Genomic DNA, 23,406 nt, shown 5'->3' on the forward strand with positions numbered 1-23,406 from the left:
AATTAAATATAAAAGGCACAATGCCGACCTATAAACAAGAAGAGCGATTCTTCTTCCAGTCTATGTTTGAAACTTTCCTGTGAGACCAGTTTTTGATTCCGATGCTTTACTTCAGGTTTACTGTATCCCTTGGGCCTTCTTATTGACGATGAAACACAGAAATTGCATCGGAATTAAATACATAAGGCCGAATGCCGGCATAAGTAAAAGAGGACTGACTCTTCTTACATTCTACGATTTGAGCCTTTCCTGTGAGACCAGTTCTGATTCCGATGCTTCACATGAGGTTTACTGTATCCCTTGGATCTTCATATTGACGATGAAACACAGAAATTGCATCGAAATTAAATACAAAAGGCATAATGCCGACTTAAGTACAAGAAGACTGACTCTTCTTACTGTGTATGATTTGAACCTTTCCTGTGAGAGCAGTTTTAGATTCCTATGCTTCAATTCAGGTTTACTGTATCCCATTGACCTTCTTAATGACGATGAAACACAGAAATTGAATCGTAATTAAATACAAAAGGCACAATGCCGACTTAAGTACAAGGAGTCTGACTCTTCTTACTGTCTATGTTTTGAACCATTCCTGTGAGACCAGTTTGGATTCCGATGCTTCACTTCAGGTTTAGTGTGTCCATTGGACCTTCAATAAGACGATGAAACACAGTAATTGCATCGTAATTATATACAAAAGGCACAATGTCGACTTAGGTACAAGAACACTGACTCTTCTTAAGGTCTATGCTTTGAACCTTTCCTGTGAGACCAGTTTTAGATTCCGATGCTTCATTTCAGGTTTAATGTATTCCTTGGACCTTCTTATTGACGATGAAACACAGAAATTGCAGCGGAATTAAATACAAAAGGCACAATGCCGACTGAAGTACAAGAAGACTACTGTTCATACTGTCTATGATTTAAACCTATACTGTGAGACAACTTTTGTTTCCGATGCTTCACTTCAGGTTTACTGTATCCCTCAGACTTTCTAATTGACGATGAAATACAGAAATTGCATCGGAATTAAATACAAAAGGCACAATGCCGACTTATAGACAAGAAGACCGATTCTTCTTCCTGTCTATGTTTGAAACTTTCCTGTGAGACCAGTTTTAGATTCCGATGCTTCCCTTAAGGTTTACTGTATCCCTTGGACCTTCTTATTGACGATGAAACACAAACATTGCATCCGAATTTAATACAAAAGGCACAATACCGACATAAGTACAAGAGGAGTGACACTCTAATTTTCTATGATTTGAATCTCTCCTGTGAGTCCAGTTTAGATTCCGATGCTTCACTTCAGGTTTACTGTATCCCTTGGACCATCTTACTGACGATGAAACACAGAAATTGCATTGGAATTAAATACAAAAGGCACAATGCCGAATAAGGTACAAGAAGACTGACTCCTCTTACTGCCTATGATTTGAACCTTTACTGTGAGGCCAGTTTTAGATTCCGATGCTTCACTTCAGGTTTACTGTATCCCTTGGACCTTCTTTTTGACGATGAAACACAGATATTGCATCGGAAGTAAATTCAAAAGTCAAAATGCCGACGTAAGTACAAGAAGACCGACTCATCTTAGTGTCTATGCTTTGAACCTTTCCTGTGAGACCAGTTTTAGATTCCGATGGTTCACTTCATCGTTACTGTATCCCTTGGACCTTCTAATTGACCATGAAACACAGAAATTGCATCGGAATTAAATACAAAAGGCACAATGCCGACTTATAGACAAGAAGACCGATTCTTCTTCCTGTCTCTGTTTGAAACTTTCCTGTGAGACCAGTTTTAGATTCCGATGCTTCCCTTAAGGGTTACTGTATCCCTTGGACCTTCTTATTGACGATGAAACACAGAATTTGCATCGGCATTAAATACAAAGGGCACAATACCGACTTAAGTACAAGAAGACTGACTCTTCTTACTCTCTATGTTTTGAACCTTCTCTGTGAGACTACTTTTAGATTCCTATGCTTCATTTCAGTGTTACTGTATCCCTTGGACCTTCTTAGTGACGATGAAACACAGAAATTGCATCGGAATTAAATACAAAAGGCACAATGGCGACTTAAGTCCAAGAAGTATGACTCTTCTCACTGTCTATATTTTGAACCTTTCCTGTGAGACCAGTTTTGATTCCGATGCTTCACTTCAGGTTTATTGTATCCCTGAGACTTTCTTATTGACGATGAAACACACAAATTGCATGGGTATTAAATACAAAAGGCTCAATGCCGACTTAAGTACAAAAAGACTGACTGTTCTTACTGTCTATGTGTTGAATTTTTACTGTGAGACCAGTTTTACATTCCGATGCTTCACTTCAGGTTTACTATATCCCTTGGACCTTCTTATTGACGATGAAACACAGAAATTGCATCCGAATTAAATACAAAAGGCACAATGCCGACTTAAGTACAAGATGACTAACTCTTCTAACTGTCTATGCTTTGTACCTTTCCTGTGAGACCAGTTTTAGTTTCCGATGCTTCACATCAGGTTTACTGTATCCCTTGGACCTTCTTATTGACGATGAAACACAGAAATTGCATTGGAATTAAATACAAAAGCACAACTCCGATTTAAAAACAAGAAGACTGGCTCTTCCTGCTGTCTATGGTTTGAACCTTTATAGTGAGACGAGTTTTAGATTCCGATGCTTTACTTTAGGTTTACTGTATCCCTTGGACCTCCTAATTGACGATGAAACACAGAAATTGTATCGGAATTAAATATAAAATCAAAATGCCGACTTTAGTACAAGATGACTGTCTCTTCTTACTGTGTATGCTTTGAACCTTTCCTGTGAGACCAGTTTTAGTTTCCGATGCTTCACTTCAGGTTTACTGTATCTCTTGGACCTTCTTATTGACGATGAAACACAGAAATTGCAAAGGAATTAAATACAAAAGGCACAATGCCGAAATAAGTACAATGTGACTCACTTTTCTTACTGTCTATGTTTTGAAGGTTTTCTGTGAGACCAGTTTTGATTCCGATGCTTCACGTCAGGTTTACTGTCTCCCTTGGACCTTCTTATTGACGATGAAACATAGAAATTGCAAAGGAATTAAATACAAAAGGCACAATGCCGACTTAAGTACAAGATGACTGTCTCTTCTTACTGTCTATGCTTTGAACCTTTCCGGTGAGACCAGTTTTAGATTCCGATGCTGTACTTCAGGTTTACTCTATCCCTTGGACCTTCTTATTGACGATGAAACACAGAAATTGCATCGGAATTAAATGCAAAAGGCACAATGCCGACTTAAGTACAAGAGGACTGTCTCTTCTTACATTCTATGATTTGAATCTTTCCTGTGAGACTAGTTTTAGATTCAGATGCTTCATGTCAGGTTTACTGTATCCCTTGGACCTTCTTATTGACGATGAAACACAGAAATTGCAAAGGAATTAAATACAAAAAGCACAATGCCGACTTAAGTACAAGATGACTCACTCTTCTTACTGTCTAAGTTTTGAACCTTTCCGGTCAGACCAGTTTTAGATTCCGATGCTGTACTTCAGGTTTACTGTATCCCTTGGACCTTCTTATTGACGATGAACGACAGAAATTACATCGGAATTAAAAACAAAAGGCACAATGTCGACTTAAGTACAAGATCACTAACTCTTCTTACTGTCTAAGTTTTGAACCTTTCCGGTGAGACCAGTTTTAGATTCCGATGCTGTACTTCAGGTTTACTGTATCCCTTGGTTCTTCATATTGACGATGAAACACAGAAATTGCAATCGGAAATAAATACAAAAGGCATAATGCCGATTTAAGTACAAGAAGACTGACTCTTCTTACTGTCTATGACTTGGACCTCTCCTGTGAGAGCAGTTTTAGACTCCTATGCTTCAATTCAGGTTTACTGTATCCCATGGACCTTTTTACTGACGATGAAACACAGAAATTGAATCGTAATTAAATACAAAAGGCAGAATGCCGACTTACGTACAAGAAGACTGACTCTTCTTACTGTCTATGTCTTGAACCATTCCTGTGAGACGAGTTTGGATTCCGATGCTTCACTTCAGGTTTACTGCATCCCTTGGACCTTCTTAGTGATGATGAAACACAGAAATTGCGTCGGAATGAAGTACAAACGGCACAATGCCGAATTAAAAACAAGAAGACCGACTCTTCTTACTGACTATGCTTTGAAACTTTCCTGTGAGACCAGTTTTGGATTCCGATGCTTTAGTTAAGGTTTACTGTATGCCTTGGACCTTCTTATTGACGATGAATGCAGAAATTGCATAGGAATTAAATACAAAAGGCACAATGCCGACTTAAGTACAAGAAGACTGACTCTTCCAACTGTCAATATTTTGAACCTTTCCTGTGAGACCAGTTATAGGTTTCGATGCTTCACTTCAGGTTTACTGTATCCCTAGGAATTTCTTATTGACGATGAAACACAGAAATTGCATCGGAATTAAATACAAAAGTCAAAATGCCGACTTAAGTACAAGAAGGCTGCCTCTTCTTACTGTCTTGGTTTTGAACCTTTCCTGTGTGACCAGTTTTAGATTCCGATGGTTGACTTCAGGTTTACTGTATCCCTCAGACTTTCTTATTGACGATGAAACACAGAAACTGCATCGGAATTAAATATAAAAGGCACAATGCCGACCTATAAACAGGAAGACCGATTCTTCTTCCTGTCTATGTTTGAAACTTTCCTGTGAGACCAGTTTTTGATTCCGATGCTTTACTTCAGGTTTACTATATCCCTTGGGCATTCTTATTGACGATGAAACACAGAAATTGCATCGGAATTAAATACATAAGGCCGAATGCCGGATTAAGTACAAGAGGACTGACTCTTCTTACATTATACGATTTGAGCCTTTCCTGTGAGACCAGTTCTGATTCCGATGCTTCACATGAGGTTTACTGTATCCCTTGGATCTTCATATTGACGATGAAACACAGAAATTGCATCGAAATTAAATACAAAAGGCATAATGCCGACTTAAGTACAAGAAGACTGACTCTTCTTACTGTCTATGATTTGAACCTTTCCTGTGAGAGCAGTTTTAGATTCCTATGCTTCAATTCAAATTTACTGTATCCCATTGACCTTCTTACTGACGATGAAACACAGAAATTGAATCGTAATTAAATACAAAAGGCACAATGCCGACTTAAGTACAAGGAGTCTGACTCTTCTTACTGTCTATGTTTTGAACCATTCCTGTGAGACCAGTTTGGATTCCGATGCTTCACTTCAGGTTTAGTGTGTCCATGGGACCTTCAATAAGACGATGAAACACAGTAATTGCATCGTAATTATATACAAAAGGCACAATGTCGATTTCGGTACAAGAAGACTGACTCTTCTTAAGATCTATGTTTTGAACCTTTCCTGTGAGACCAGTTTTAGATTCCGATGCTTCATTTCAGGTTAAATGTATTCCTTGGACCTTCTTATTGACGATGAAACACAGAAATTGAAGCGGAATTAAATACAAAAGGCACAATGCCGACTGAAGTACAAGAAGACTACTGTTCTTACTGTCTATGATTTAAACCTATACTGTGAGACAACTTTTGTTTCCGATGCTTCACTTCAGGTTTACTGTATCCCTCAGACTTTCTAATTGACGATGAAATACAGAAATTGCATCGGAATTAAATACAAAAGGCACAATGCCGACTTATAGACAAGAAGACCGATTCTTCTTCCTGTCTATGTTTGAAACTTTCCTGTGAGACCAGTTTTAGATTCCGATGCTTCCCTTAAGGTTTACTGTATCCCTTGGACCTTCTTATTGACGATGAAACACAGAAATTGCATCCGAATTTAATACAAAATGCACAATACCGACATAAGTACAAGAGGAGTGACACTCTAATTTTCTATGATTTGAATCTCTCCTGTGAGTCCAGTTTAGATTCCGATGCTTCACTTCAGGTTTACTGTATCCCTTGGACCATCTTATTGACGATGAAACACAGAAATTGCATTGGAATTAAATACAAAAGGCGCAATGCCGCCTAAGGTACAAGAAGACTGACTCCTCTTACTGCCTATGATTTGAACCTTTACTGTGAGGCCAGTTTTAGATTCCGATGCTTCACTTCAGGTTTACTGTATCCCTTGGACCTTCTTTTTGACGATGAAACACAGATATTGCATCGGAAGTAAATTCAAAAGTCAAAATGCCGACTTAAGTACAAGAAGACCGACTCATCTTAGTGTCTATGCTTTGAACCTTTCCTGTGACACCAGTTTTAGATTCCGACGGTTCACTTCATCGTTACTGTATCCCTTGGACCTTCTAATTGACCATGAAACACAGAAATTGCATCGGAATTAAATACAAAAGGCACAATGCCGACTTATAGACAAGAAGACCGATTCTTCTTCCTGTCTATGTTTGAAACTTTCCTGTGAGACCAGTTTTAGATTCCGATGCTTCCCTTAAGGGTTACTGTATCCCTTGGACCTTCTTATTGACGATGAAACACAGAATTTGCATCGGCATTAAATACAAAGGGCACAATACCGACTTAAGTACAAGAAGACTGACTCTTTTTACTCTCTATGTTTTGAACCTTCTCTGTGAGACTACTTTTAGATTCCTATGCTTCATTTCAGTGTTACTGTATCCCTTGGACCTTCTTAGTGACGATGAAACACAGAAATTGCATCGGAATTAAATACAAAAGGCACAATGCCGACTTAAGTCCAAGAAGTCTGACTCTTCTCACTGTCTATATTTTGAACCTTTCCTGTGAGACCAGTTTTGATTCCGATGCTTCACTTCAGGTTTATTGTATCCCTGAGACTTTCTTATTGACGATGAAACACACAAATTGCCTGGGAATTAAATACAAAAGGCACAATGCCGACTTAAGTACAAGAAGACTAACTCTCCTAACTGTCTATGATTTGAACCTTTCCTGTGAGCCCAGTTTTAGTTTCCGATGCTTCACTTCAGTGTTACTGTTTCCCCTGGAACTTCTTATTGACGATGACACACAGAAATTGCATCCGAATTAAATACAAAAGGCACAATGCCGACTTAAGTACAAAAAGACTGACTGTTCTTACTGTCTATGTTTTGAATTTTTACTGTGAGACCAGTTTTAGATTCCGATGCTTCACTTCAGGTTTACTATATCCCTTGGACCTTCTTATTGACGATGAAACACAGAAATTGCATCCGAATTAAATACAAAAGGCACAATGCCGACTTAAGTACAAGATGACTAACTCTTCTAACTGTCTATGCTTTGTACCTTTCCTGTGAGACCAGTTTTAGTTTCCGATGCTTCACATCAGGTTTACTGTATCCCTAGGACCTTCTTATTGACGATGAAACACAGAAATTGCATTGGAATTAAATACAAAAGCACAACTCCGATTTAAAAACAAGAAGACTGGCTCTTCCTGCTGTCTATGGTTTGAACCTTTATAGTGAGACGAGTTTTAGATTCCGATGCTTTACTTTAGGTTAACTGTATCCCTTGGACCTCCTAATTGACGATGAAACACAGAAATTGTATCGGAATTAAATACAAAATCAAAATGCCGCCTTTAGTACAAGATGACTGCCTCTTCTTACTGTCTATGCTTTGAACCTTTCCTGTGAGACCAGTTTTAGTTTCCGATGCTTCACTTCAGGTTTACTGTATCTCTTGGACCTTCTTATTGACGATGAAACACAGAAATTGCAAAGGAATTAAATACAAAAGGCACAATGCCGAAATAAGTACAATGTGACTCACTTTTCTTACTGTCTATGTTTTGAAGGTTTTCTGTGAGACCAGTTTTGATTCCGATGCTTCACGTCAGGTTTACTGTATCCCTTGGACCTTCTTATTGACGATGAAACATAGAAATTGCAAAGGAATTAAATACAAAAGGCACAATGCCGACTTAAGTACAAGATGACTGTCTCTTCTTACTGTCTATGCTTTGAACCTTTCCGGTGAGACCAGTTTTAGATTCCGATGCTGTACTTCAGGTTTACTCTATCCCTTGGACCTTCTTATTGACGATGAAACACAGAAATTGCATCGGAATTAAATGCAAAAGGCACAATGCCGACTTAAGTACAAGAGGACTGTCTCTTCTTACATTCTATGATTTGAATCTTTCCTGTGAGACTAGTTTTAGATTCAGATGCTTCATGTCAGGTTTACTGTATCCCTTGGACCTTCTTATTGACGATGAAACACAGAAATTGCAAAGGAATTAAATACAAAAAGCACAATGCCGACTTAAGTACAAAATGACTCACTCTTCTTACTGTCTAAGTTTCGAACCTTTCCGGTCAGACCAGTTTTAGATTCCGATGCTGTACTTCAGGTTTACTGTATCCCTTGGACCTTCTTATTGACGATGAACGACAGAAATTACATCGGAATTAAAAACAAAAGGCACAATGTCGACTTAAGTACAAGATGACTAACTCTTCTTACTGTCTAAGTTTTGAACCTTTCCGGTGAGACCAGTTTTAGATTCCGATGCTGTACTTCAGGTTTACTGTATCCCTTGGTTCTTCATATTGACGATGAAACACAGAAATTGCAATCGGAAATAAATACAAAAGGCATAATGCAAATTTAAGTACAAGAAGACTGACTCTTCTTACTGTCTATGACTTGGACCTCTCCTGTGAGAGCAGTTTTAGACTCCTATGCTTCAATTCAGGTTTACTGTATCCCATGGACCTTCTTACTGACGATGAAACACAGAAATTGAATCGTAATTAAATACAAAAGGCAGAATGCCGACTTACGTACAAGAAGACTGACTCTTCTTACTGTCTATGTCTTGAACCATTCCTGTGAGACGAGTTTGGATTCCGATGCTTCACTTCAGGTTTACTGCATCCCTTGGACCTTCTTAGTGATGATGAAACACAGAAATTGCGTCGGAATGAAGTACAAACGGCACAATGCCGAATTAAAAACAAGAAGACCGACTCTTCTTACTGACTATGCTTTGAACCTTTCCTGTGAGACCAGTTTTGGATTCCGATGCTTTAGTTAAGGTTTACTGTATGCCTTGGACCTTCTTATTGACGATGAATGCAGAAATTGCATAGGAATTAAATACAAAAGGCACAATGCCGACTTAAGTACAAGAAGACTGACTCTTCCAACTGTCAATATTTTGAACCTTTCCTGTGAGACCAGTTATAGGTTTCGATGCTTCACTTCAGGTTTACTGTATCCCTAGGAATTTCTTATTGACGATGAAACACAGAAATTGCATCGGAATTAAATACAAAAGTCAAAATGCCGACTTAAGTACAAGAAGGCTGCCTCTTCTTACTGTCTTAGTTTTGAACCTTTCCTGTGTGACCAGTTTTAGATTCCGATGGTTGACTTCAGGTTTACTGTATCCCTCAGACTTTCTTATTGACGATGAAACACAGAAACTGCATCGGAATTAAATATAAAAGGCACAATGCCGACCTATAAACAGGAAGACCGATTCTTCTTCCTGTCTATGTTTGAAACTTTCCTGTGAGACCAGTTTTTGATTCCGATGCTTTACTTCAGGTTTACTATATCCCTTGGGCATTCTTATTGACGATGAAACACAGAAATTGCATCGGAATTAAATACATAAGGCCGAATGCCGGATTAAGTACAAGAGGACTGACTCTTCTTACATTATACGATTTGAGCCTTTCCTGTGAGACCAGTTCTGATTCCGATGCTTCACATGAGGTTTACTGTATCCCTTGGATCTTCATATTGACGATGAAACACAGAAATTGCATCGAAATTAAATACAAAAGGCATAATGCCGACTTAAGTACAAGAAGACTGACTCTTCTTACTGTCTATGATTTGAACCTTTCCTGTGAGAGCAGTTTTAGATTCCTATGCTTCAATTCAAATTTACTGTATCCCATTGACCTTCTTACTGACGATGAAACACAGAAATTGAATCGTAAATAAATACAAAAGGCACAATGCCGACTTAAGTACAAGGAGTCTGACTCTTCTTACTGTCTATGTTTTGAACCATTCCTGTGAGACCAGTTTGGATTCCGATGCTTCACTTCAGGTTTAGTGTGTCCATTGGACCTTCAATAAGACGATGAAACACAGTAATTGCATCGTAATTATATACAAAAGGCACAATGTCGATTTAGGTACAAGAAGACTGACTCTTCTTAAGATCTATGTTTTGAACCTTTCCTGTGAGACCAGTTTTAGATTCCGATGCTTCATTTCAGGTTAAATGTATTCCTTGGACCTTCTTATTGACGATGAAACACAGAAATTGAAGCGGAATTAAATACAAAAGGCACAATGCCGACTGAAGTACAAGAAGACTACTGTTCTTACTGTCTATGATTTAAACCTATACTGTGAGACAACTTTTGTTTCCGATGCTTCACTTCAGGTTTACTGTATCCCTCAGACTTTCTAATTGACGATGAAATACAGAAATTGCATCGGAATTAAATACAAAAGGCACAATGCCGACTTATAGACAAGAAGACCGATTCTTCTTCCTGTCTATGTTTGAAACTTTCCTGTGAGACCAGTTTTAGATTCCGATGCTTCCCTTAAGGTTTACTGTATCCCTTGGACCTTCTTATTGACGATGAAACACAGAAATTGCATCCGAATTTAATACAAAATGCACAATACCGACATAAGTACAAGAGGAGTGACACTCTAATTTTCTATGATTTGAATCTCTCCTGTGAGTCCAGTTTAGATTCCGATGCTTCACTTCAGGTTTACTGTATCCCTTGGACCATCTTATTGACGATGAAACACAGAAATTGCATTGGAATTAAATACAAAAGGCGCAATGCCGCCTAAGGTACAAGAAGACTGACTCCTCTTACTGCCTATGATTTGAACCTTTACTGTGAGGCCAGTTTTAGATTCCGATGCTTCACTTCAGGTTTACTGTATCCCTTGGACCTTCTTTTTGACGATGAAACACAGATATTGCATCGGAAGTAAATTCAAAAGTCAAAATGCCGACTTAAGTACAAGAAGACCGACTCATCTTAGTGTCTATGCTTTGAACCTTTCCTGTGACACCAGTTTTAGATTCCGATGGTTCACTTCATCGTTACTGTATCCCTTGGACCTTCTAATTGACCATGAAACACAGAAATTGCATCGGAATTAAATACAAAAGGCACAATGCCGACTTAAGTCCAAGACGTCTGACTCTTCTCACTGTCTATATTTTGAACCTTTCCTGTGAGACCAGTTTTGATTCCGATGCTTCACTTCAGGTTTATTGTATCCCTGAGACTTTCTTATTGACGATGAAACACACAAATTGCCTGGGAATTAAATACAAAAAGCACAATGCCGACTTAAGTACAAGAAGACTAACTCTCCTAACTGTCTATGATTTGAACCTCTCCTGTGAGCCCAGTTTTAGTTTCCGATGCTTCACTTCAGTGTTACTGTTTCCCCTGGAACTTCTTATTGACGATGACACACAGAAATTGCATCCGAATTAAATACAAAAGGCACAATGCCGACTTAAGTACAAAAAGACTGACTGTTCTTACTGTCTATGTTTTGAATTTTTACTGTGAGACCAGTTTTAGATTCCGATGCTTCACTTCAGGTTTACTATATCCCTTGGACCTTCTTATTGACGATGAAACACAGAAATTGCATCCGAATTAAATACAAAAGGCACAATGCCGACTTAAGTACAAGATGACTAACGCTTCTAACTGTCTATGCTTTGTGCCTTTCCTGTGAGACCAGTTTTAGTTTCCGATGCTTCACATCAGGTTTACTGTATCCCTTGGACCTTCTTGTTGACGATGAAACACAGAAATTGCATTGGAATTAAATACAAAAGCACAATGCCGATTTAAAAACAAGAAGACTGGCTCTTCCTGCTGTCTATGGTTTGAACCTTTATAGTGAGACGAGTTTTAGATTCCGATGCTTCACTTTAGGTTTACTGTATCCCTTGGACCTCCTAATTGACGATGAAACACAGAAATTGTATCGGAATTAAATACAAAATCAAAATGCCGACTTTAGTACAAGATGACTGTCTCTTCTTACTGTCTATGCTTTGAACCTTTCCTGTGAGACCAGTTTTAGTTTCCGATGCTTCACTTCAGGTTTACTGTATCTCTTGGACCTTCTTATTGACGATGAAACACAGAAATTGCAAAGGAATTAAATACAAAAGGCACAATGCCGACATAAGTACAATGTGACTCACTTTTCTTACTGTCTATGGTTTGAAGGTTTTCTGTGAGACCAGTTTTGATTCCGATGCTTCACTTCAGGTTTACTGTATCCCTTGGACCTTCTTATTGACGATGAAACACAGAAATTGCAAAGGAATTAAATACAAAAGGCACAATGCCGACTTAAGTACAAGATGACTGTCTCTTCTTACTGTCTATGCTTTGAACCTTTCCGGTGAGGCCAGTTTTAGATTCCGATGCTGTACTTCAGGTTTACTCTATCCCTTGGACCTTCTTCTTGACGATGAAACACAGAAATTGCATCGGAATTAAATGCAAAAGGCACAATGCCGACTTAAGTACAAGAGGACTGTCTCTTCTTACATTCTATGATTTGAATCTTTCCTGTGTGACCAGTTTTAGATTCAGATGCTTCATGTCAGGTTTACTGTATCCCTTGGACCTTCTTATTGACGATGAAACACAGAAATTGCAAAGGAATTAAATACAAAAAGCACAATGCCGACTTAAGTACAAGATGACTCACTCTTCTTACTGTCTAAGTTTTGAACCTTTCCGGTCAGACCAGTTTTAGATTCCGATGCTGTACTTCAGGTTTACTGTATCCCTTGGACCTTCTTATTGACGATGAACGACAGAAATTACATCGGAATTAAAAACAAAAAGCACAATGTCGACTTAAGTACAAGATGACTAACTCTTCTTACTGTCTAAGTTTTGAACCTTTCCGGTGAGACCAGTTTTAGATTCCGATGCTGTACTTCAGGTTTACTGTATCCCTTGGTTCTTCATATTGACGATGAAACACAGAAATTGCAATCGGAAATAAATACAAAAGGCATAATGCCGATTTAAGTACAAGAAGACCAACTCTTCTTACTGTCTATGACTTGAACCTCTCCTGTGAGAGCAGTTTTTGACTCCTATGCTTCAATTCAGGTTTACTGTATCCCATGGACCTTTTTACTGACGATGAAACACAGAAATTGAATCGTAATTAAATACAAAAGGCAGAATGCCGACTTACGTACAAGAAGACTGATTCTTCTTACTGTCTATGTCTTGAACCATTCCTGTGAGACGAGTTTGGATTCCGATGCTTCACTTCAGGTTTGCTGCATCCCTTGGACCTTCTTAGTGATGATGAAACACAGAAATAGCGTCGGAATGAAGTACAAACGGCACAATGCCGAATTAAAAACAAGAAGACCGACTCTTCTTACTGACTATGCTTTAAACCTTTCCTGTGAGACCAGTTTTGGATTCCGATGCTTTAGTTAAGGTTTACTGTATGCCTTGGACCTTCTTATTGACGATGAATGCAGAAATTGCATAGGAATTAAATACAAAAGGCACAATGCCGACTTAAGTACAAGAAGACTGACTCTTCCAACTGTCAATATTTTGAACCTTTCCTGTGAGACCAGTTATAGGTTTCGATGCTTCACTTCAGGTTTACTGTATCCCTAGGAATTTCTTATTGACGATGAAACACAGAAATTGCATCGGAATTAAATACAAAAGTCAAAATGCCGACTTAAGTACAAGAAGGCTGCCTCTTCTTACTGTCTTAGTTTTGAACCTTTCCTGTGTGACCAGTTTTAGATTCCGATGCTTCCCTTAAGGTTTACTGTATCCCTTGGACCTTCGTATTGACGATGAAACACAGAAATTGCATCCGAGTTTAATACAAAAGGCACAATACCGACATAAGTACAAGAGGAGTGACACTCTTATTTTCTTTGATTTGAATCTCTCCTGTGAGTCCAGTTTAGATTCCGATGCTTCACTTCAGGTTTACTGTATCCCTTGGACCATCTTATTGACGATGAAACACAGAAATTGCATTGGAATTAAATACAAATGGCACAATGCCGCCTAAGGTACAAGAAGACTGACTCCTCTTACTGCCTATGATTTGAACCTTTACTGTGAGGCCAGTTTTAGATTCCGATGCTTCACTTCAGGTTTACTGTATCCCTTGGACCTTCTTTTTGACGATGAAACACAGATATTGCATCGGAAGTAAATTCAAAAGTCAAAATGCCGACTTAAGTACAAGAAGACCGACTCAACTTAGTGTCTAAGCTTTGAACCTTTCCTGTGAGACCAGTTTTAGATTCCGATGGTTTACTTCATCGTTACTGTATCCCTTGGACCTTCTAATTGACCTTGAAACACAGAAATTGCATCGGAATTAAATACAAAAGGCACAATGCCGACTTATAGACAAGAAGACCGATTCTTCTTCCTGTCTATGTTTGAAACTTTCCTGTGAGACCAGTTTTAGATTCCGATGCTTCCCTTAAGGTTTACTGTATCCCTTGGACCTTCTTATTGACGATGAAACACAGAATTTGCATCGGCATTAAATACAAAGGGCACAATACCGACTTAAGTACAAGAAGACTGACTCTTCTTACTCTCTATGTTTTGAACCTTCTCTGTGAGACTACTTTTAGATTCCTATGCTTCATTTCAGTGTTACTGTATCCCTTGGACCTTCTTAGTGACGATGAAACACAGAAATTGCATCGGAATTAAATACAAAACGCACAATGCCGACTTAAGTCCAAGAAGTCTGACTCTTCTCACTGTCTATATTTTAAACCTTTCCTGTGAGACCAGTTTTGATTCCGATGCTTCACTTCAGGTTTATTGTATCCCTGAGATTTTCTTATTGACGATGAAACACAGAAATTGCATCCGAATTAAATACAAAAGGCACAATGCCGACTTAAGTACAAGATGACTAACTCTTCTAACTGTCTATGCTTTGTACCTTTCCTGTGAGACCAGTTTTAGTTTCCGATGCTTCACATCAGGTTTACTGTATCCCTTGGACCTTCTTATTGACGATGAAACACAGAAATTGCATTGGAATTAAATACAAAAGCACAATGCCGATTTAAAAACAAGAAGACTGGCTCTTCCTGCTGTCTATGGTTTGAACCTTTATAGTGAGACTAGTTTTAGATTCCGATGCTTTACTTTAGGTTTACTGTATCCCTTGGACCTCCTAATTGACGATGAAACACAGAAATTAAAGCGGAATGAAATACAAAAGGCACAATCCCGACTGAAGTACAAGAAGACTGACTCTTCTTAGTGTCTATGGTTTGAAACTTCTCTGTGAGACCAGTTTTAGATTCCTATGCTTCATTTCCGTGTTACTGTATCCCTTTGGACCTTCATATTGACGATAAAACACAGAAAATGCATTGGAATTAAATAAAAAAGGCACAATGCCGACTAGAGTACAAGAAAACTGACTCTTCTTACTGTCTATGTTTAGAACCTTTGCTGTGAGACCAGTTTGGATTCCGAAGCTTCATTTCAGGTTTACTGTATCCCTTGGACCCTCTTATTGACGATGAGACACAGAAATTGCATTGGAATTATATACAAAATGCACAATGCCGATCTAAAAACAAGAAGACTGACTCTTCCTTCTGTCTATGGTTTGAACCTTTCCAGTAAGACCAGTTTTAGATTCCGATGCTTTACTTCAGGTTTTCTGTATCCCTTGGACCTCCGTATAGACGGTGAAACACAGAAATTGCATCGGAATTAAATACAAAAGGCACAATGCCGACTTAAGTCCAAGAAGTCTGACTCTTGTTACTGGCTATCTCTTGAACCTTTCCTGTGAGACATGTTTTAGGTTCCGATGCTTCACTTCAGGTTTACTGTATCCCTTGGACCTTCTTATTGACGATGAAACACAGAAATTGCATTGGAATTAAATACAAAATTCACAATGCCGACTTAAGTACAAGAAGACTGAGTCTTCTTACTGTCTGTGTTTTGAACCTTTACTGTGAGACCAGTTTTAGATTCCGATGCTTCACTTCAGGTTTACTGTATTCCTTGGACCTTCATATTGACGATGCAACACAGATATTGCATCGGAATTAAATTCAAAAGTCAAAATGCCGACTTAAGTACAAGAAGACCGACTCTCCTTACTGTCTACCCTTTGAACCGTTCCTGTGAGACCAGTTTTAGATTCAGATGGTTCACTTCATGTTTACTGTATCCCTTGGACCTTCTTATTGACGATGTAACACAGAAATTGCATTTGAATGAAATACAAAAGGCACAATGCCGATTTAAAAACAAGAAGACTGACTCTTCTAACTGTCTATGTTTTGAACCTCTCTTGTGAGACCAGTTTTAGTTTCCGATGCTTCACTTCAGGTTTACTGTATCCCTTGGACCTTCTTATTGACGATGACACACAGAAATTGCATTGGAATAAAATACAAAAGGCACAATGCCGACTTAAGTAAAAGAAGACTGACCTCTCTTACTGTCTATGCTTTGAATCTTTACTGTGAGTCCAGTTTTAGATTCCGATGCTTTACTTTAGTTTTACTGTATGTTTTGGACCTTCGTATTGACGATGAAAGACAGAAATTGCATCGGAATTAAATGCAAAAGGCACAATGCCGACTTAAGTAAAAGAGGACTGTCTCTTCTTACATTCTAGGACTCGAACCTTTCCTGTGAGACCAGTTTTAGATTCCGATGCTTCACTTCAGGTTTACTGTATCCCTTGGACCTTCTTATTGACGATGAAACACAGAAATTGCATCGTAATTAAATACAAACGGCGCAATGCTGACTTAAGTACAAGAAGACTGACACTTCTTACTGTCTACGCTTTGAACCTTTTCTGTGAGACCAGATTTAGTTTCCGATGCTTCACTTCAGGTTTACTGTATCCCTTGGACCTTCTTACTGACGATAAAATACAGAAATTGCATCGGAATTAAATTCAAAAGGCATAATGCCGACTTAAGTACAAGAAGACTGACTCTTCTTACTGTCTATGATTTGAACCTTTCCTGTGAGTGCAGTTTTAGATTCCTATGTTTCAATTCAGGTTTATTGTATTCCTTGGACCTACTTATTGACCATGAAACACAGAAATTGCATCGGAATTAAATACAAAGGGCACAATGCCGACTTAAGTACAAGAAGACTGACTCTTCTTACTGTCTATGTTTTGAACCATTCCTGTCAGACCAGTTTGGATTCCGATGCTTCGCTTTAGGTTTACTGTATCCTTTGGACCTTCATATTGACGATGAAACACGGAAATTGCGGCGGAATAAAATACAAAAGGCACAATGCCGATTTAAGTACAAGTGGACTGACTCTTCTTTCATTGTGTGATTTGAACCTTTCCAGTGAGAACAATTTTTGATTCCGATGCTTCACTTCAGGTTTACTGTATCCCTTGGACCTTCTTATAGACGATTCAACACAGAAATTGCATCGGAATTAAATTCAAATGTCACAATGCCGACTTAAGTATAAGAAGACTGACACTTCTTACTGTCTATGTTTAAACCTTCCCTGTGAGACCAGTTTCAGATCCCTATGCTTCATTTCAGTGTTACTGTATCCCTTGGACCTTCTTATTGAAGATGAATCACAGAAATTGCATCGGAATTAAATACAAAAGGCACGATGCCGACTTAAGTACAAAGAGACTGACTCCTCTTACTGTCTATGTTTTGAACCTTTGCTGTGAGACCAGTTTGGATTCCGAAGCTTCACTTCGGGTTTACTGTATCCCTTGGACCTTCTTATTGACGAAAATACACAGAAATTACATTGGAATTAAATACAAAAGGCACAATGCCGTCTTAAGTCCAAGAAGTCTGACTCTTCTTACTGTCTATATTTTGAACCTTTCCTGCGAGACCAGTTATAGATTCCGATGCTTTTCTTCAGGTTAACTGTATCCCTTGGACCTTCATATTCACGATGAAACACAGAAATTGCTTCGGAATTATATACAAAAGGCACAATGCCGACTTAAGTACAAGAAGACTGACTCCACTTACGGTCTATGTCTTGAACCTTCTCTGAGAGACCAGTTTTAGATTCCTATGCTTCATTTCAGTGTTATTGTGTCCCTTGGACCTTCTTATAGACGATGAAACACAGAAATGGCATCGGAATTAAATACAAAAGGCACAATGCCGACATAAGTACATGATGACTGACTCTTCTTACTGTCTATGTTTTGAACCTTTGATGTGAGACCAGTTTGGATTCCGAAGCTTCACTTCAGGTTTACTGTATCCCTTGGACCTTCTTATTGACGGTGAAACACAGAAAATACATTGGAATTAAATACAAAAGGCACAATACCGATTTAAAAACAAGAAGACTGACTCATCTTGCTGGCTATAGTTTGAACCTTTCCAATGAGACCAGTTTTAGTTTCCGATGCTTTACTTTAGGTTTGCTGTATCCCCTGGACCACCTTATTGACGGTGAAACAGAAACTTTGCATCGGAATTAAATACAAAAGGCACAATGCCGACTTAAGTCCAAGAAGTCTGACTCTTCTTACTGTCTATATTTTGAACCTTTCCTGTGAGAGCAGTTTTGATTGCGCTCCTTCACTTCAGGTTTACTGTATCCCTCAGACTTACTTATTGACGATGAAACACAGAAATTGCATCGGAATTACGTACAAAAGGCACAATGCCGACTTAAGTACAAGAGGACCGACCCTTCTGACATTCCTCGATTTGTACCTTTCCTGTGAGACCAGTTCTGATTTCGATGCTTCATTTCAGGTTTACTGTATCCCTTGGATCTTCATATTGACGATGAAACACAGTAATAGCTTCGGAATTAAATACAAAAGGCATAATGCCGACTTAAGTACAAGTAGACTGACTCTTCTTACTGCATATGATTTGAGCCTTTCCTGTGAATGCGGTTTTTGATTCCTATGTTTCAATTCAGGTTTACTGTATCCCTTGGACCTTCTTATTGACGATGACACACAGAAATTTCATAGGAATTAAATACAAAAGGCACAATTCCGACTTAAATACAGGAAGACTTACTCTTCTTACTGTCTATGTTTTGAATCATTCCTGTGAGACCAGTTGGGATTCCGATGCATCTCTTCAGATTTACTGTATCCCCTGGACCTTCTTATTGACGATGAAACACAGAAATTGCGACGGATTGAAATACAAAAGGCACAATGCCGGCTTAAGTACTAGAGGACTGACCTTTCTTACATTCTATGATTTGAACCTTTCCTGTGAGACCAGTTTTAGGTTCCGATGCTTCACTTCAATTTTACGGTATGCCTTTGACCTTCTTATTGACGATGAAACACAGAAATTGCGACGGATTGAAATACAAAAGGCACAATGCCGACTTAAGTACTAGAGGACTGACTCTTCTTACATTCTATGATTTGAACCTTTCCTGTGAGACCAGTTTTAGGTTCCGATGCTTCACTTCAATTTTACGGTATCCCTTTGACCTTCTTATTGACGATGATACATAGATATTAGATCGGAATTAAATTCAAAAGTCAAAATGCCGTCTTAAGTACAAGAAGACCGACTCTTCTTACTGTCTATGTTTTGAACCTTTCCTGTGAGACCAGTTTTGATTCCGATGCTTCACTTTAGGTTTACTGTATATCTCAGACTTACTTGATGACGATGAAACACAGAAATTGCATCAGAATTAAATGCAAAAGGCACAATGCCGACTTAAGTACAAGAAGACTGACTCTTCTTACTGTCTAAGTTTTGGACCTCTCCTGTGAGACCAGTTTTAGTCTCAGATGCTTCACTTCAGGTTTAATGTATCCCGTGGACCTTCTTATTGACGATAAAACACAGAAATTGCATCGGAATTAAATACTATAGGCACAATGCCGACTTAAGTACAAGAAGACGGTCTGTTCTTACTGTCTATGATTTGAATATTTAGTGTGAGACAAGTTATAGATTCCGATGCTTTACTTTAGGTTTACTGTATGCCTTGGACCTTCTTATTGACGATGATACACAGAAGTTGCATCGCAATTAATTACAAAAGACACAATCTCGAGTTAAGTACAAGAAGACTGACTCTTCTTACTGTCTACGTCTTGAACCTTTGCTGTGATACCAGTTTTGATTCTGAAGCTTCACTTCAGGTTTACTGTAACCCTTGGACCATCTTATTGACGATTAAACACAGAAATTACATCGGATTTAAATACAAAAGGAACAATGCCGACTGAAGTACAAGAAGACTGTCACTTCTTATTGTCTATGATTTGAAGCTTTCCTGTGAGACCAGTTTCAGATTCCTATGCTTCATTTCAGGTGTATTGTAACCCTTGGACATTCTTATTGACGATGAAACACAGAAATTGCATCGGAATTAAATACAAAAGGCACAATGCCGACTTAAGTACATGAAGACTGGCTCCTCTTACTGTCTATGTTTTGAACCTTTCCTGTGAGACCAATTTTAGATTCCGATGCTTCACTTCAGGTTTACTGTATCCCTTGGACCTTCTTATTGACGATGAAACACAGAAATTGCGTCGGAAATAAATACAAAATAAAAATGCCGACATAAGTACAAGAAGACTAAATCTTCTTACTGTGTATGTTTTGAACCTTTCCTGTGAGACCAGTTTTAGATTCCGATTCTTCACTTCAGGTTTACTGTATCTCTTGGACCTTGTTATTGACGATGAAACACAGAAATTGCATTGGAATTAAATACAAAAGGCACAGTGCCGTCTTAAGTACAAGAAGACAGACTCTTCTTACTAACTAAGTTTGAACCTTTACTGTGAGACCAGTTTTAGATTCCGATGCTTCACTTCAAGTTTACAGTATCCCTTGGACCTTCTTGTTGACGATGAAACACCGAAATTGCATCGGAATTACATTGAAAAGTCAAAATGCCGACTTAAAGACGAGAACACCGACTCTTGTTACTGTCTATTCTTTGAACCTCTCCTGTGAGACCAGTTTTAGATTCCGATGGTTCACTTCATGTTTACTGTATCCCTTGGACCTTGTAATTGACGATGAAACAAAGAAATTGCATCGGAATTAAATACAAAAGGCACAATGCCGACTTAAGTACAAGAAGACTGACTCTTCTTACTGTCTACGTCTTGAACCTTTGCTGTAATACCAGTTTTGATTCCGAAGCTTCACTTCAGGTTTACTGTATCCCGTGGACCTTCTTATTGACGATGAAACACAGAAATTGCATTGGAATTAAATACAAAAGGCACAATGCCGATTTAAAAACAAGAAGACTGACTCTTCTTGCTGTCTATGTCTTGAACCTTTCCAGAGAGACCAGTTTCAGATTCCGATGCTTTACTTCAGGTTTACTGTATCCCTCAGACTTTCTTATTGGCGATGAAACATAGAAATTGCATCGAAATTCAATTCAAAAGGCACAATGCCGACTTAAGTACAAGAAGACGGACTCTTCCTACTGTCTATGCTTTGAACCTTTCCTGTGAGACCAGTTTTAGTTTCCGATGTTTCACTTCAGGTTTACTGTATCCCTTGGACATTCTTATTGACGATGGAACATAGAAATCGCATCGGAATTAAATACAAAAGGCACAATGCCAACTTAAGTGCAAGAAGACTGTCTCTTCTAACTGTCTATGTTTTGAATCTTTACTGTGGGACCAGTTTTAGATTCAGATGCTTCACTTCAGGTTTACTGTATCCCTTGGACCTTCTTAATGACGATGAAACACAGAAATTGCGTCGGAATTAAATACAAAATCAAAATGCCGACATAAGTACAAGAAGACTGACTCTTCTTATTGTCTGTACTTTGAACATTTCCTCTGAGACCATTTATAAATTCCGATGCTTTACCTTAGGTTTACTGCATCCGTTGGACCTTCATATTGACGATGAAACACAGAAATTGCATCGGAATTATATACAAAAGGCAGAATGCCGACTTAAGTAGAAGATGACTGACTCATCTTACGGTCTATGTTTTGAACCATTCCTGTGAGACCAGTTTTTGATTCCGATTCTTCACTTCAGGATTACTGTATCCTTTGGATCTGCTTATTGACGATGAAACACAGAAATTGCATCGTAATTAAATACAAAAGCACCATGCCGACTTAAGTACAAGAAGACTGACTCTTCTTACTGTCTATGTTTTGAACCTTTCCTGTGACGCCAGTTTTAGTTTCCGATGCTTCACTTCAGATTTACTGTATCCCTTGGACCTTCTTTTTAACGATGAAACACATAAATTGCATCGGAATTAAATACAAAAGGCACACTGCCGACTTAAGTACAAGGAGACTGACTCTTCTTACTGTCTATGCTTTGAACCTTTCCTGTGAGACCAGTTTTAGATTCCGATGCTTTACTTCAGGTTTACTGTATCCCTTGGACCTTCTTATTGACGACAAAACCCAGAAATTGCATCGGAATTAAACACAATAGGCACAATGCCGACTTAAGTACAAGAGGACTGACTCATCTTACATTCTTTGATTTGAACCTTTCCTATTTGACCAGTTTTAGATTCCGATGCTTCACTTCAGGTTTACTGTATCCCTTGTACCTGCTTATTGACGATGAAAAACAGAAATTGCATCGGAATTAAATACAAAAGGCACAATGCCAACTTAAGTACAAGAAGACTTACTCTTCTTACTGTCCATGTTATGAACCTTTCCTGTGAGACCAATTTTATAAATCGAAGCTTCACTTCCGTTTAAATATATCCCTTATACCTTCTAATTGACGATGAAACACAGAAATTGCATCGGAATTAAATACAAAAGGCACAATGCCAACTTAAGTACAAGAAGACTGACTGTTCTTACTGTCTATGTATTGAACCATCCCTGTGACACCAGTTTTCGATTCCTATGCTTGAATTCAGGTTTACTGTATCCCTTGGACCTTCTTATTGACGATGAAACACAGAAATTGCACCGGAATTAAATTCAAAATCTAAATGCCTACCTAAGTACAAGGAGAATGACTCTTCTTCCTGTCTATGTTTTGAACCTTTGATGTGAGACCAGTTTGGATTCCGAAGCTTCACTTCAGGTTTACTGTATCCCTTGGACCTTCTTATTGACGACGAAACACAGCAATTGCAATGGAATTAAATACAAAAGGCACAATGACGATGTAAATACAAGAAGACTGACTCTTCTTGCTGTCTATGTTTTGAACCTTCCCTGTGAGACCAGTTTCAGATTCCAATGCTTTAATTCAAGGTTACTGTATCCCTTGGACCTTCTTATTGACGATGAAACACAGAAATTGCATCGGAATTAAATACAAAAGCACAATGCCGACTTAAGTACAAGAAGACTGACTCCTCTTACTGTCTATGTTTTGAACCTCA

Source organism: Schistocerca americana, chromosome 7 (genome assembly GCF_021461395.2).
Source record: "Schistocerca americana isolate TAMUIC-IGC-003095 chromosome 7, iqSchAmer2.1, whole genome shotgun sequence".
NCBI classification, from domain to species: domain Eukaryota; kingdom Metazoa; phylum Arthropoda; class Insecta; order Orthoptera; family Acrididae; genus Schistocerca; species Schistocerca americana.